General features: G+C 37.1%; 1 protein-coding gene across 3 annotated transcripts in view; it reads right to left on the reverse strand.

Moving 5' to 3' along the window:
• The window catches only part of PARD3B (par-3 family cell polarity regulator beta), a 442,140-nt gene that overhangs the window by 284,179 nt on the left and 140,562 nt on the right, over positions 1-17,399 (reverse strand). The window lies entirely within an intron of this gene.

The raw sequence follows: 17,399 nt of genomic DNA on the forward strand, positions 1-17,399 counted from the left end.
AAATGGATAAGTCCCTATATTAACTTCATTTAGTATCTAACATGCCTTGAGCTGGCTCTGCAGAGACAGCCTAAATAAGGATATAAAGAGGGGAGGGGGAAGAGATTTTATTCACAGCAGATCTGCCTCCCACTACTGACTGCCAGGATTCCCAGGGAACAGACGTAGGAAGTTGCAGTTGTTTCAGAGAAGCTGTAGACTAAACAGCTTCCTCTTGCAGGCATCTCCAATTAGACTTACCAACTCTTCATGTCTATTCAAGTGCTGTCTGGGAATAACCTCAAAGACCAGTCAGCAACCTCTAATGACACAGCTGTTCAGTTAGCAGAATATGCTCCGAAATACTCCCTGCAAAACTTCCAGGTGGGGAGAGAGGGAAAACATCTTTAGTAATATGATAAAGGAATTTCTCACATTATCCAAAATGAAATGAAACAAATATTACCTTTTTTCCCCCTAAGTCTTTCCAAAATAATTTATTCATGGGCAAACAAAAAATTTGAAAAGCACATTGGTCTTAAGTAATCTTTCAAATGTTGCAAGTGAGTGAAAATAAGTTTATAACTGTCAGTTATAATATTAATTATAGTGTCTGGGACTGATGGTAGCCATAATTACTAGATCTATAACATAAGTTTGAACATGCAACAGTTTCCTCATTAGAGAGATGCTAACAAGGCTGCAGTGACTGTACCACATTCACACTCAGCACAACTTTGTAATTATAGCTGGAATAAATACCAGCACCTGATGCTGAGGACCAACCAGAGAATCTAATGCACCTACCCTTCCTCACAGTGAGCAACAGTTTTATACACAAGTAATCCCTATGTCCACTTATGTAGGAAACCAATAAGAAAAGCAAAAGACTTAAATTTGTGTCCTGGTATTGAGGCAACACTCAAAAATCAAAAGGCGACTATTGTTTTTTGTTCCAAGTGATTATCATCTTGATAAAGAGCTATGCATGAGATTTTGAAGAAAAGGATTGATCACCAAATTTATCCATTTTGTGTGATTTTCCAAAGGTCTCAGTAGGTCAAAAGGAACCAAATCTCTCCATTCAAATATTCCGGTTCTTCACATGGTGCTGAAGAGAAATTTTTTTCCCCTCTCTAAGCACATTTGATAAAGAAGGTGTATAAAAGCTAAAGTCAAAAAGTGTTGGATTTTTAAGTTATTCCCTTAAGATAAATACTTGTTCCTTAAAATAAGTATTTCCATGTATGACCAAAGGGTTTCTGGTCACCTGTATCCAATTTCAGTCTCTCTTCAATACAACAGTTTGAAAACAGACCCTAAGAAACTTTTGTATGATTCAGCATAATTTAGTCTCCAACTCCTTTTGACATAAACTTGAACAGTAGAGAGAAATGCATTTGCTAAACTACCAGAAAGCCCTTTGCATTGGTACTTCTATTTGTAAAACTTTCACAACTCAAGGAGCCATATTCCAAATTCAAATTAAAACATACTGTTGCTTATACTCTTCAAGGCCATCATCCCAGGCCCTTTTCTATTTTCTGTCCTCCTTTTTGCACAGTGAGAAAGCAACAGTAACTCAAAGAGTGTAAAAAAAATTCCCCACTGTCAACTAAAGAGGCCAAAGATTTGGGGTGGCAGGGGGACACATGACACCACCCAAAAATCACTTATATCAAGCTCACTCCTTCTCACAAAGCCAACACTCTGAAATTAAGATTTCTCCTTTTCCTGAGCTGTCTTCTACAAGCAACTCCTCATTTCTCTCTCATTCCTCTGTCTGAGAGAAAGATGAAGTCTCCCATCACTGTGACTGCTGGGAGACAGGACCCTCATTTGTTCCAGGGCCTCCCAGCTTCCGCAGCAATTGAAAGAAGAGGTCTCCTGTACCACAGCATTCACATAATGCTTGTCTAGTAAGACCAAACCATACTTCAGCACTTCTGCCTGCTGCTGCAAGGTACTGTTTTTACCACATCCACCCTGCCCTCAGTTTGAAGACATCCTTTCACGTGCCTTCTGCCCCTGTTTTCCAGAGCGACTGAAGCAAAATTACATTATCCAATTCTCAGTTTACAGCTGCCTAAACTTTGAAACCGAAGTTTCCAGTAACAGCAGGATTAATATTACTGTTTTCCAGTTTGGGAAGGTGGCCTTGCAGCTATTTGCTTGCTTTTTATTCCTACAAGTTTTTGATTATTGCCATGAGGTTATGAAATTTATGGTGCTCATTTGGAATGCTTCCTTACGCGCACAAAACCTGGACTTTTTGACCATTGCCTACAATGCTTTCTCTTTTCTCCCAATTTGTTGTAAATTTTAGGGTCCTACAGATCATTTTCTTATTGAAGAGAAAACCAGAGGCTATTTCCTTAATTTTTTAAAATGTATTTACTGACATATATAACATCATTTCTTGTACAGAGATATCACAAATCGTAACATCTCTGTGCACCAAGTCAGCTGCAGTCTTCAGCTAAAATCATCCAAAACCGTCCCTCTGGCCCTTATTGTTTTACATGCATACACCACAAAGACACAGGAGCATGAAAACAACCTTTTATTAGACAAAAGTAAATTGAATCAAAATGCCCTCTCTAATAGGGGAAAACAAATGGCAAGCAGGCAGACTAGATTAAAGACTTGAGAAGAATCAGTGCTCTCCCTCTTTGCGGGGAGAATCCCTCATTCTGTTTCAGGAGACAGCAGTTCTCAGCGGCTCCCTGAGCTAACCAACTCTCCTCCATCTCCCCTCATCTCCTTTGCGGCTCAGGCTGCTCCCTGCCATAACAACACCTTCCCTGCCACTCAGTGCCTCCCAGCCCGCACTTCTCCCACAGGCTCCTTTCCTTTTTTCAGCCTCTCCCTGCCTCTTCTGCACTGCACACACACGGCTCTTGAAAGCTGAGCGTGCTCCCTTGCGCTCTGGAGAGAGAAACCTCCCCAAATCCCACTGCCCAGGGCTCAACCTGACTCCGGAGTCAGAACACATCCATTATACATACATACCTTGAACTTGTTCATCACTGTCTTCCTTAGGCATGGATAAAATGTAGTGGAAAACCATCACTGATACCATTTATTACAGACTACTACATACAATTATACGTGTTTACTTAAGAGATTCTGTCATCCGTTTTCTTTTGTCAGGAAAGAGAATAGTGCCTTTTTTCTTACTGCTTTCCTTTTGTCATGTTGTGTTTCCATGTTATTCTACTCACGCTCTCGCATTTGTGCAGAACATTTATAACAACCAGTGTAAGCTCAAACAGAAAATTCATCTTTTCCCTGAATGATGAGACAGAGAAAAACTTCTTTCTGGATACCAAGTTGATCATACAAACACGTTATTTACAGGCACTACTGTTTTGTGCCAGAGTAGCACTTTGTATTTTAAACTTAGGAACTCAGTTTAAAAAACTAGTTATCCACATCTCGCTGCATTGCATCAGTAATTTACAGACAACGAAAACTCAAACACATGCCTAAGACTAAAATTTTTCTCATGATGACAGCTTTTAACCTCAATCACTTCAGAGTGTATTTCCCCTTCTTTCAAAATTTGCAAGATTACCTTCTATTATGGTACCATAGCACCTTCTAAGCACACATGGATGTCTCAGCCTTATTCACAATACATACTCTTTGACAAGGCTGATGAGAAAAAGTCCTGGAGTTTTCCTTCCTTAAAGTAAACTATATCATTTAGTTTCAAGCCATGTAGATCAATCTTTTCCTTTTGCTGGCATCACCCTCAAAAATTAGTAGCTACACAGATTCATGGTTGTGTATTTTCCCTGAACTCTCATGTTTTGGAAATATTTTTTTTAACTGCGAATATGGTCGAAACAAACATATGGTAGAAACCACACTTAGATTTAAATTGGTTACACTGGGAAAAAAACAGAAGAGAGAAGTTCTGCCATTTATGCACAATTAAAAACTGAAAACTTGCATCAATACCACGGCAAAAGAAACGTCTCCATACCAGATGTAATCCTATTTTCTTATTTGGATTTTTTTTGTTTGTTTGGGTTTTTTTAATTTGACCAAAAAGCTGTACACACACATTAACATATACCCTGAATAGGAGCGCACTCTGTCTCACTTCACTTAAGCTCTTTGGAAGATCAGAAATCAGCATTTGAGGTTAGGAGGGGGCTGACTAACCAGAAGTGATGGGTTTAAGAACACTGTGAAACCTCAGGTAAATAGCATAAGGCTTGGAGTTCAGGATCCAAACATGGCCAGGGGAACTCTGGAGCTCCAGCTGTCCCTCCTGCATTCCCCTAAACTCTTCAGTCTCTAGGTTCCAATTTCTGCCATCGAATTTGATGCCTAAATTTAGGCAGATGAGTATCTCTCAGGGTGACCACTACTACTACAAAAAAAGATTATTCCAACCCTTCCTTCATTCTGCTCTTTTGCTCTTAAGCCTCCTTGCTCAGGAAAGCACAATTCACCTCCAGGCTGAAATCCTTTTAGTCTTTGGGATATACTTAGGTTGCAGACTGCTGTTACAGGCTCAAATTCGGGAAACTGCTGAAGACAACCAGAGTTTATCACCCATGAGCATTTTAGTAGGCTGTGCTATCTATAATGCAGTCAAATTATGTACTAAAAATTTATTTCAGCATTGCTTTGGTGCAAATACTTTCAGATGACTTTTGGGTAAGCTGACAAATCAAGGAACATAGGAAATGCAAGCACATGTGTTGCCAATGCATCAGTTAGTTGCCACTGATGCAACTAACATTTATGAGGGGTGGTTTTTTCTTTCCAGGTAAAGGGAAAGAACTATTTTAGAGGAGAACAAAAGATCACTTGGACAGAATACCATAAGTGGGTAGAAAGAGATTTACAATAAATCACCTACACAGTTAAAGCCATGATTTTAAATTCTGCTCCTGCATATAAAAATGCTGACTATGATAGGAAAAAAGCTGTCCATCAAGTGTGTATCTAACTGTCAACTGTTAAAGGCCATACCAATGACAATTACTCTGCTGCCTGCTTCCAAACTACACTTGCCTGGACAGACAGACAAATTATTTTCTCACCTGTATGTGCCTCAAAATATTTTTTTAGTGCTCCTTCTGAGCCAATCCTAACAAAATTTCAAGTCAGACTTGAAACAAAACACCACAAACACTACATGCATACACACAAAAATGTGAAATTGCACTTCAGCATAGACACTGCTTGGCTGGAAGATCTCTGAACAGACATGACAAAAACAAGCACCATTTAAATTGGGCAGTCAGAATGACTTTTAAACTGGTCCCATCATGAAACAGTTCAGGCACTGCAAACAAAATATTACAAGCAAGATATTAATTTATATTTAAACATAGGGAAGGTCATTAATGTATGCCCATTTTTCTTCTTTTCATCAGAGATTTTTCACATTAACAGGCATACAGACAGTTCTGCTGGTCAGAGCTTTTTGACAGCACTAAGCAATCAGTGTGGGTAAATTTGGTCACCCTCAGATTTATTGCTTACCACCACCCGAGGCATCATGTAACGGTTCTGCCAGGTACTTAAAATGTAGCTGGCATTAGCTTGTACATTCTACCTCGTAATAGGACTGTACCGCTTTTTTTTTTACTTTTTTTTTTTTTAATTTTTTAAATATGTAATGCTCTGATGATGTGACTTTTATGTTTAAAACTAACTCAAATTGCTCATAATAGCACCTATCAATACAATTTCAGATCTACAGCTATCTGTTCTTTCCAAAGTGCATACTGCACTTTTTAAATTCCCATGGATACAAGATTAGATTAATGAACTAGGATGATGTAACAGTTAAGACAATTGACTTAAATCTATAAACAGGTGAAAATCCATTTCCAACAAGCTTTCTCTTACATATTAACCCACTGCAGAACAAAGTATTTCCTTATCAGTCTAAATTAAGTGTAATTTTTCTTACAAAGAAAAATAAAAGCAATTGCTTACAAGTAAAACCCAGTAAAGTCTTTAAAGAGAGACTGTTTTGTGGTAGTGCCCTTCAATGTCATAAATTTCAAAAGAATTCTTTTCTCTGGTTGCACGTGCTATAACAATTTAAGTCAGATTTCAGTTACAAAGTGCAAGAACTGTTGTCTCAGCTGGTATAACAATTTAAGTCAGATTTCAGTTACAAAGTGCAAGAACTGTTGTTTCAGCTTTTATGACCAGAATGAAATTCCTTTGGTGTTGCCATTGTCAGAAATGGTACCTAATGAAACAACTATGGAATATTTACATTTACAGCTTTTAGAGTTTCAAAGATGGACATGTAAGAATCACCAGCGTAGATTATTTCAGTAATAAAGTTAATCTAGATTCCATTTTCAGGATCAAAATCCACATTCATGTGAAAAGAAGTTAGCCACTTCTAATCTGAAGGCACTAGGATACGTATGTATCTACAGAAGATGTACAAGTAATACTGCTACTTTCTCCCCATTTCAAAATTTCTCTCACGAAAGTTTCCAGCTGAAGGACAGGACTTCAGTTTGGATCTTAACAAGTATTCTTTTCTTATACTTAAGGTCACAACACACACCAGATCTAGAGTTAGGATCTTCTCGCCTCTATCAACACAGTGCTCCTATTTTCAGCTCCTCATGAGATGGAGAGGGAGCGCAGAGAGTTAATGGAGTGCTGGGAGCACCATGACTCCCCTCCAAAGAGTCTTGGCTAGGGGTACCACATGGCAGAGACCTGGCAGAGGGGAAGTTGCTGCAGCAGAATCCTTGTGGCACAAGGATTCATCAGTCACAACAGGGAGTTGTGATTTTTTTTCCCAACCCGAGTTCTGGCAAAATGCACAACTCTTATCCTTGCTGGGCAGAATGATTAGGAGCTTTGTGAGAACGCACTGGCTATTACTGACAAGAATCAGCACTTTCCACTACAGGTCAGGCTTTCTCTTATTCTCATCCAGGTGAAACATCTTTGTGAATCACATCATTGTTGTACACCCACTGACTGATGCACATCCTCCAACTTCCAGCTTCAGACACGGGATTAAAAATTAGAGCAGCTTCAAACATTTTATGTATTTAGGTATCACTTGGAAAAAAAATTAATTTGTGTTGTATTATAATTTCCTTACACATGCGTGCAAAGTTTCTTGGTTGGGCAGGGCTTGGGTTTTTGGTTGGGGGTGGTGGTGTTTGTTTTGGTTTTGGGGTTTTTTGTTTGTTTTTGTTTTGTTTTAACGTAAACTCTTTCAAATGGCATTCAGATGTCAATAGAAACTGAACTTTAGATATATTTAAAAACACCAGTCATCTTAGTTATCCAACTTGCTGGACACAGCAAAAAGTATTCATCTTATTAAACAGACTGGCTTTTTTAAGCAGCATATTATGTGTAGTTACTGAATTTAAATCAATCACTTTAGACTAATATATCCTATAAGATTTTAAAACTAATAGATCTCAGACTCTCACACCTCATTTTTATTCACAGATTGAAAGGTGAAAATAAGCATTTCTTCTATTTCAATTCCCAGCCCATTTCTCAACTTCAAATGAAATACTTAATGAACTGTACTAGTTGAATAAACTGACACAAAGAAAATATTCTGTGCACCTGCAAAAGAGGCCATGCTGCCAAAAGCTGGTTTAGCACTTCAGCTAACATCAGTTACAGGTGCTTATGCAGTCGCTTTTCCACAGTTCAACGGTTTAATTTTCTTTAAAACTTTGGCAGCTAAACTGTACAGCTTGAATACTACTTCGGTAGCATTTTATTGCTAGTAGTAGAATAGTAAAATACAGTTTTTGAGTATTTTAATGGTATTTTAAAGGAGTATCACAAATTACGGCATTAGTATATGTTTTTGTAATATTTAAATATGACCTGTGTTTTATATATCTGATCTAAATTAAAAACCTTTTCTGGTTTGACCTTTTCTTAAAAAAGAAGTCCTATTATGATTATTTTCTATTCTGGTCATGGTAAACTAACTAGTTTTAGTCTCAAATTTCAAACTTCTTCCTGCCAATTTTAAAAGACATTAAGATAAAATAGGGAAACCTCCTGAACTTGAAGTTTTCTGTGAGGTTTCAAGGAATGATAAGAACATAAGAGCAATTAATTTGGGTCGACCTCACCCATTAATCCCACACCTAACAGTGGTAGCAAATACTCAGGGAGAGGGCATAACAAAGTTGTATCCTACCAGCTTGCAGAAAATAATGTTTGAAAGATTTCCAAATCAGAGTGGCATCTAGACCACTGTATTTTAAGAGTCACTGATGAGCCACCTCCTGTGAATTTGTCTAATTCTATTATAACTCATTGATTTCTGGCCTGTAACACCAAATTACACAATTTAGTTGGATACTTCATGAAAAAGTTAGTTTAGGATTGTTTTGCTTTGTAACCTGTTGAACAACAGTTTTGTTCAATACTTCTAGTTGTTATATGGTGAGGAAAGTTAATAATCATTCCCTATTAATCTGTCTTAATATTTAAAATGGTAAGATGACTATTTCTGTAGAAGAGTTAAAAAAAGGACTCAATCACAGAAAGTCATTTGTCCCTTTTTGTGGGAGGGTTAAGAAGAGATGACCAAAACTCTCTGCAGGATTCATCTGTCTAGTGAACATACTACCTCCTTCTTGTACTTAATGTCTACAGTAAACAGACTTCCCCCTAATGAAGTAATGAGTAATGAAGAAAGCAAAACTAAATCAACACCCAGTGCGTCCAAGGGAAAACTATGCAACATATTGGGAGGGAGGTGCATCTTTTGCCAACTATGTTCAGGAGTAGTAAATACACAACTCTCCATTTTACTTGGCTGAGATTCCAGGTATCTGTTGTGAGATAATCAAAATCTGAAGTGGCACTTCAAAGAAAAGAGACAAAAAAATTAACTATCAACTAAGGCTCTTGAAAGGGTAAATTAAATAGAAAGCAATGAGAAAGAGCTACATGGCAATGGCCAAACTGAACGAATCACTTAACTGTTATTTGTAACTTTTCTAATGATGACTTTCACAAACACAGGTTCATCTGTATACTGGAACATGTTCATATGGAAGCAAACAGTAAACAATCATTAGCGAACAAACAGTGCAAGAAAAAAAGGGTAAAACTATATTAGTTTGGTTTCTTAAGAATAAAAAGGGTTATCTCAAGACCTTTAGTTGAAGTCTTCTTTTTAACTTGAACAATTTCAAACTATCAATCAGCCAAGCTTAGCAGGTTCATTTTCAACCTGAAACACAGATTTTGCCATATTGCCTCAGAGCTAATACAGCACGTAGCACTGTAGAGATTTATAAACACATACACACTCCTTTGCCGTACCAAGCATTAGAGTGTACTGACAGAGCTTGCATGATAGCCTTCCAGTATGATATTATACCATAGCCTTCCAAAACCTTCAGCTGCAAATATTCAGCTTAGTAAGTGGGTTGAGAGGTACTACCCTTGAAACTAGCTATGCATCATAAGAATATACAAATACTCACAAAACCAGCAAATCACAAAATTAGTATAATAGACAAAAATCTGAGGAAAAACACTGACATCGAATAAAGCGTGTCAAAAAGCAGCATAGACTTTTATAATAGAATTTATTCCATCATTCTAAGTCCCATTCATCACCTTCCCCAAAACCCTCCCCAAGGCAATAAAAAGCTGGAAATGAACATCTCAGCTAGAAAGCTACTGCAGGAAAATGTGTAACTTGTGATGGAAAAATATTTTTCTCCCTACTTAACATATCTTCATGGGGATACCCCCTTTCCCCAAAGTAAGGCATATTAAACCAAGTGCAAAGGGAATAGAAACAAGGGGAATAATTGATGAGAAACAATCTTTGGGGAAATCAGGGGCAGAGGGGCTATGAAAAAGAAGTTCTTTGTTAACCAACTATGCACATAAAATTATTACCTACACTACTACTGAATTCTTGGGTATGGGGAAAGGAAGGAAAGACTGGCTTGTTTTCTAAATGGGCAAGCCAGAGAAACATATGGAAATTTTATATATATATATTTCTTTACAGAAAGCATTACTATGTTCTTTTGCTGCAATACAAAGATAAACTTTAGCTATGCTGGTGCAAAGCTCATTTCCATGAATCAAGGACAACTAAGTAATATGAAGCTTAAGTCATGAGGTCAAAATATACCAAGCCTGCACTCTGACTGAAATGAAAAGTTATCTTCAAACCTTTAGCTTGCCTGAGAACAGAAACCATTTGTTTTAGAAACACAAGGAGACTTTAATTGATCATCACAATTCTTTAAAAGCAGATTAAACTGAATGCTGCAGAGGAGAAAAATCTATCAAGTACAGTGTCATCCTCACAACACCTATGACAAACAGCACAGAACAACATTTGATAGCACTACTATGAGATTAAACTTCCAGTGCAGAGAAAGAGAATAAAGTCTTACTTGCTTAAGGAAATAAGCAGTATTGCTTCAAACCACAGAAGGCTGCATGTGCTTCTAAAAGGCATTTCTTTTGAAAATTACCAATTTCAAAACATTAATTTTTCCTGAATCACACAGGAAAGAATTATTATATGCATGTAGTACCCTCAACATACTGACAAACATTGGAACATTCAGCCAATAAACTGACGTTGCAAGATCAAGATGAACAGGATAGCTTTTGTGCAAGAAAAAGTGTCTTTCCTACTTACTGACACGGCATGTATGCTGTATACAAGCATTAGCAATGTTTTGTTTATCAAATGAATAGTTTCAGTTCACATCTGTTTTCCTAACTTTTAAAAAAACATAATCAAGTGGTTTCCTCTATTTAAAAATATGCTCTCTGTATAGCCACAGTATCTCAACACCAAGCTGGAAAGAGGACTAACCAAATATATACTGTTTAAAATGCCCCTAAGCCTACTTACAATACTTCCATTTCAAAGCAGATGAGAAAGAAGGAGTTCTTTCCAAGCTCTGAAGTCACACAGAAATGGATGACATCCCTACCCTGGAGGTAACAATTTAAGCCCTGTCAGGCCTATCAAGGAAGAAACTTCCAAAAACTCCTGAAAGAAACCTTGCCTACAACTCCCTTGGACTTCAAACTAAGATGCTGCCAATGGAAGCATCTCTGTTGATTGACTTAGCAATGCAAACACATAGGGCCATTGAAACTAAGTAAGTGTTTTGAACAACCCCATGAAGCATGATTTAAGCTAGAGCAAGCCCAAGAACACAGGAATATATTAAGCTGATTAAGTATATTCTCTAACTGAAGCCCCTGAAACACCTTCAGGGAAATTCCATAGGAGCGCAAGTAACCTTCCCCAAATGTTAAAAAGACATGGCCACAACACCAATGACTGCATCAAAATGGAAAATCAAAACTTTCTAGGCTAGTACTGTTATCATCCTGTACTAGAACCACTGAGGGTTGGAACATTCCCAGGTAGCAATCTCTGTTTTCAGGAAGCAAATGTCCACTGTGAAAACACTACGTAAAATGTCCAGAACTGAAATAACTGACTGTTCAAAAGCACCAGGGCCTCAATATAACTTGAACTTCAACTATCCTTGCCATTCGTAGGCTTATTTTAGGAGAGAGACTATAATCAGCCATTCCAATCATCATTTGCACCCAAGTGTTCCACTTGCCTAGAACATTAATCAGATGGGGGGGGCGGTGTATATATGTATATATAAAAGAGTACATATATAAAAGAATGCATATATACATATATATAAAAGAAGAAAATCTTGTTCTCAGAGATTTCCTATAAAGCAAAAGCATGCAAATTTTGCAATATCACAGTGAGACCTTTCAGTGAAAAAAGCAAGACACTTGCCCTACTTAGCAGTGACAGCTTCCAAAGGCAGGAGTTAAACTCCTGTAGTTTACAAGATAATTGTATACCCTATCAATAACTGGTTTAAGCAATTATTTCTTTATCTAACCTCAATTTTAACTAAACACTATAAAGGTATAAATTTATTAAGAAGCTACGTTTTATTTTAACAGCCAACAGTCAAAGTAACCTAATTGTACCTGCTTCCCACAATGCTTGTACTCAGAAAACAGCTTCAGAAATCTTCAACTCGATTCCCAAAGAAAGGAAGAAAGACAAAAGAATGATTATAACACTAACAAAAAAAACCATCATGGAGATACCTACACATACCTCACTTTTTTTACTACCTTAGTATTCAGAAGTGGTAAGTATCACTGAATACTGTCTGTCTTCTTCCAGGCAAAATCAAGACTACTTAACACCAAGGAGAGGAGCAAGAGAAAAGCAGCAACTAAGTTTGTGTGCCCTCGACCACCATCTATCAAATACAGCAAATGAAACACTGCGCCAGTCACGAAGGCATTTCTAGTTCAGAGTGACATGTCCATAAAATGGGTCCTCCATAAATAAATTAGTGCTCTCCTTCCTGTCCATATGGACTGAAAAAAGAAAAAAAACCAAACTAACATCATGAAAAAAACCCAAAAGGCTAAACCTCTTACTCCTCCTTTCCTGTTCCACTACCTACCATGCAGGGAAAACCACTAGAAAAGAACACTAAACTATTAGGTGCAAAAGGAAACCAAAAGGACCAGTAACGTGCTTGTGGGTGCACAGAAAATTACAAGATGGTTTACGAGGGCCAACAGAACTACAAACATTAAAAACTCAGACAGTTCAGCTGGTTTAATTGAAAAAGCCTTGCAAGAAATTGAAAACTCTCCTACTAAAAACAAAGCACCTGTACTGGCATGTTACATACTTGAAAAGTTATCATAACAAACTAGTGCTTTTTTAAAAAAAAATTGAACATTTCTGAAATGACTGTGTCTCATGCTCTGCAGGAATAGCTAGCTTGCAGTTGAACCTAATTATCACACAAAGCATTCCTTATAGACCAGTGGTCTATGAAGAAGCACACTTTCACTGGACATTAGCTTAGCAACAGCCTGCAGGCCACTGCTTAAAATATCATGGATGCACCAGTTTCATGAGCAGAAGATTACTGGTGGGTAACCATTTATTTGGAAAAGACTTACTAAAAACCTCTAGTCTGAAGTTGGTAAACATTAAAGCAAAACATTCTGAAAATATTTTAGGAAGATCACATCAATTTACACATAGCTCATTAGTTGCTACCATAAAGTTGTGTTTTAACACTCTACATTGCTAGTTCACTTTTAATAATTTTAACAATAAACATGTATGTATTCAAAAACCTCAAACTATTAGCTAGAGAACCCCAGACAGGACTATTTGCACATACTGTTAGTAACCCTAATATACATAACCCCATCCATCATGGGCTCTCTAAAGATCTTAACACACTACAGAAGAATGTCATCCACTACCCCAGCGAAGCTATCTTTAAGATGAGAGAATGACTGTTTAATCATACATCAGCAACAAAACAGCAGTTTGGAACAGGGAATAAAGGCAATCAGCCAAGAAGGTCTGCAAAAGTAAGTCCCTGCTCTTCAAAGTCTTCTCAGCTACCACCCCTGGTCAAAGAGAAATATTAGGACATGATATACTCAAAAAAAACGAAACCAACCAAAACACACATCCAAAACCAATGCCAACAGAAAACAGTGCTAGTTAAATGAGTAAGTACTCTACCACCTACATACAAGGATCTCCAAATGTTTCATCATTCCAAACACTTGTTTACTAGTTGTTGCATCAATGGATATACTCACACACAATTTGCCAAAAATCCATCATAATACATTTTTCTGTTATAAAGATAAATGATCAACAACAGTGACTAGGCAAAATGTATTCATCTAAATGGCATTTGATTAGAAAGAAAAACCCACCACCTGTGCAGAATAAAGGACATAACTGTTTTTTAAATGACTTTGATATACCAATTTTAAAGAAGTATTATTGCATCTCAATTTACCCATTCAAAATTATTTTGTCTGATTATGTAAGCTCAGACTAAAGGAGGTGCAAGAACAATACAGACCAGAAATGAAACATTGTTAGAGATGACACCTAATCCAAGAGAGCATCAAGGTCTTGTGGAAACAATGGGAAAAAACTAATTGTCAGTCATTCAGGCAATGAAGAATTTGTGACAGTATTTGGGTTTAGAGATGTTGAAGCTTACTTCCATCCCATTTTTCAAATGTAAATCAGCTATTTAGACATTTAGTTGCCTGTATCATTCTTTGAAAATTGTTGTAATGTCCACATGACTAGTGTACTCTGGGAAGTTCTTCTTACAGGTAACACTATGGTCATGGGTGTGCAAAAGTACACCTGACATCATCATTAGGTTTTCATCTACATCTGAATGGATGATGGCAGGTTTCAGTAGATAAGCCTTACAGCTCTTGAATATAGAAAAAGTAAATCGTGGAGAAACAACTACTTCAATGTGTCACCGTTTCAGTAATCATGCTTAACAAGAAAATACCAGGATGCAAAACCCACAACCAAATTGAGACCTATGGAGCTCACAGAAGTGAATGACTGTGTTTACCTCAGTAATTTCAGCCCCAAGTATCAGAAACTTCAGTAAAGCGTTTTCAGCCGTAAGAAACTATCGGGTATTGCTTACTTTGCAGTCTGAATTCAGACACTGTCAGCAACAACACCTGATAATCCAGCTCTGTGGGGAAAGGAGGGAGGCACTCAAGTATGTTTGCACCACACCTTATGTTATGGACACAGCAAGTACTGTGTTCATAAACAGTTAAAACCTTCCTGCACTTTCTCTTTAACTAAACATAAGAGCCCACAGCTTCACCTTTCTGAGAACACTGAGTTAACTTTAAAAGTAGAGATGCGTTAATTTCAGGGAAAAGAAAACAAATAGCTGAATACTTTCCTGAACTGTTTTAAGGAGATATATGCCAAGTATTAAGAAAGTACTTTGATAATAAGTAAAATAACAAACCTAGTTTTTTGCTCTAAAATTTTGCTGGTATGTGGAAGCAATGTAAGATATAAGGTACTTTTAGCTTTCAAGTCAAATGTAAGATTGCTTTTATTCTGGCTCATTTTCAAAGTTACAGGTGATAAAGGGGGGGGTAAGTAACTACATGATGGAAAACCTATGATTTCAGAGTCAAGCTGATCAGTATTCTAAAGAGTATAAACCACAAAAAAACCTGAAAGAAGTAACCATACAAAAAAAAAAAAAAAAAAGTATTTCCCCCATCATTGCCATCTCTATCTAGCCAGCAAAGGCTTTAAGACCAACAATTAACTTAACTGGATCAAATACACAATTTATAAAAAAGAAAAAAGTTAGAAAAGTCACTTGAGATACTGTCTTCAAAAATCAGTGCCAATTCTCTCATGTTTGAGAACAACAGTGTTCTGTTTCACATGCTTATTAAGCACCAAGCTCTAAGTATTCTCTGAGCACATCACTAAATGGACATTGTTTCTGGATCTGGTTTCATAGAACACAGAACATCCAACAGAAATTAACAGGCAAAATTGTCCCACAGTCTGACAATTTATATAACAATAGATTCCCTGCATTTCATCCCTAACAGCATTCTCAAAAATACTCTAAAAGGTAAGCACATAACAGTTCTTGAAGCACGGCTCTACCATGGAAAACGCTTGCTATGTATATATTTAATCACATCCTTGCTCCCAAAATAAGAACAGCTTTTTAAAATTATTATTATTATTCTTTATTTCTGCTAGTAAGTGTGAGCCAATTCAAAAATTAGACAGGGAGCCAGTCTACTGTGGTTCGTGCATCAATGATATTGATGCAACCAAATTGTCCTTCTATTTCTTTGTTTACTTTTCAATTTGCCTCTAGTGGAAATGGGGACATAATTTAAGGTTCAGGGACTTGTACAGGAAAGATAAAGGCAAAAATTATGTCTAAAGAACTGTAATCCATGACGTAAAATCCATAAGAGAAAACAATTACATTTCGGAGTACAGACTGAGTTCATAGGACTGACAGGTAGAAAAAATCTTTCATTTACCTTGTAAAATAAAACAATCTGAAAGAGAACCATTGAGACAAACACATTCTATTTATGTTCTCTATTTTAAGAAGCAAGCACCCATTTTAACTTCAAATATATAGCAGTATTGCACTGAAAATGAAATAGAACCCTAATTGGCTGCTCTTCTCTCCACCCTCAACTTACAACAGTATGCTAGACAAACCACTATCAATTTATTTATTTTTTTTAAATATGGCTCAGAAGTATATGGAGAACAATCTCTACTTTCCGAAACATGCTAAAATGTGTTTACACAGTGTTATTTAAAAAAATGCAATAAATGAAGTAGCAAACCATTCAACCATTGAACCTCTAGCTACAAACTTTCCATACCTCAGGATTACCAAAACCACAGCTCAAATACATACAAATTATGGCAAGAATAAGTCTTTTCCCAAGATTTTTAGGTATGAGAAATTCCTGTGTACCATTAAATATAGAAAAAGATTTTTCTATATTCTAGAATATAGAAAAAACAGAAGTGATCCATTAATATAGAAACTTGAATCTAAAAATTTTCATGCAGCTTGTTGCAATATTTTCTACATCAGGCACAAAAATGAGCACAGAATTCCATTCAAAGTTAAGTTACACTGTCTCATCCAGCGAGCTTTATAAGAAATTTTATTTTAGCTTGCTGGTTTTATTCATCAGCCTTTTCCTTTAAAAATGTAATTAAATAAACAGACAAGCAAACATCCAATTTCTGAAGTCATGCTCTGACTACTCCATGAGAGTAGCATAGAGGTAGTATTTCTATCCTTACCCCACCCACTTGCACTCAGAAATTTTATTGCACACCATTAGGAGACTGCTAGCAGTACTCAAGAATACAGGGTGAATTGGGTGACAAGCTCTGGTGGAAGGCAGAGAAGCCTCCCCTGAGCATTATTCATTTGCCAAATGCTGTCAGCTTACTACTGCTTTACAGGCAAACAGTAAGAGGATTCACCTTCAAACTGGTTTTGAAAGCTTCTGTATGTACTATCTGGGTGACAGCTTAGCCTGCTCTCAATCCAAGAAAGTATTTCAAACCGCTTTGTGTTCAACATACAAGACTTTAGCTCTTTATAATTGGAAACCAGCATCTGAACTCTTGGCCTTCCAGGCACACTGAAACAACACAGGGGATCAGAGTTGCAGCACTTCACGTAGTACCCTCTGATATAAGAGGGAATTAAGCAGAAGCCCCTCCTAACCAGTTTGCTCACCTGAAAAGTCAGATAGGCAAACGGACCCTGCTGTGCAACTTCTTCAAAGGCAAAGAGCTGAACTGTTTACAACCAGCATCTCCTCCTTTCTACCTCCCAAGCCCAAAACAGGGCACTAGCTCAGATAATCAGCAAAAGTATTTGCACACAGCAGTTTTACACTCATTGAAACCAGGTTCCTCAACAAAAATGCTGGGGTTTTTTTCAATGACTTTGTTACTTGAAAATACTTTGCATAGGTTTCATCTC

Source organism: Accipiter gentilis, chromosome 1 (assembly GCF_929443795.1).
Source record: "Accipiter gentilis chromosome 1, bAccGen1.1, whole genome shotgun sequence".
NCBI classification, from domain to species: domain Eukaryota; kingdom Metazoa; phylum Chordata; class Aves; order Accipitriformes; family Accipitridae; genus Astur; species Astur gentilis.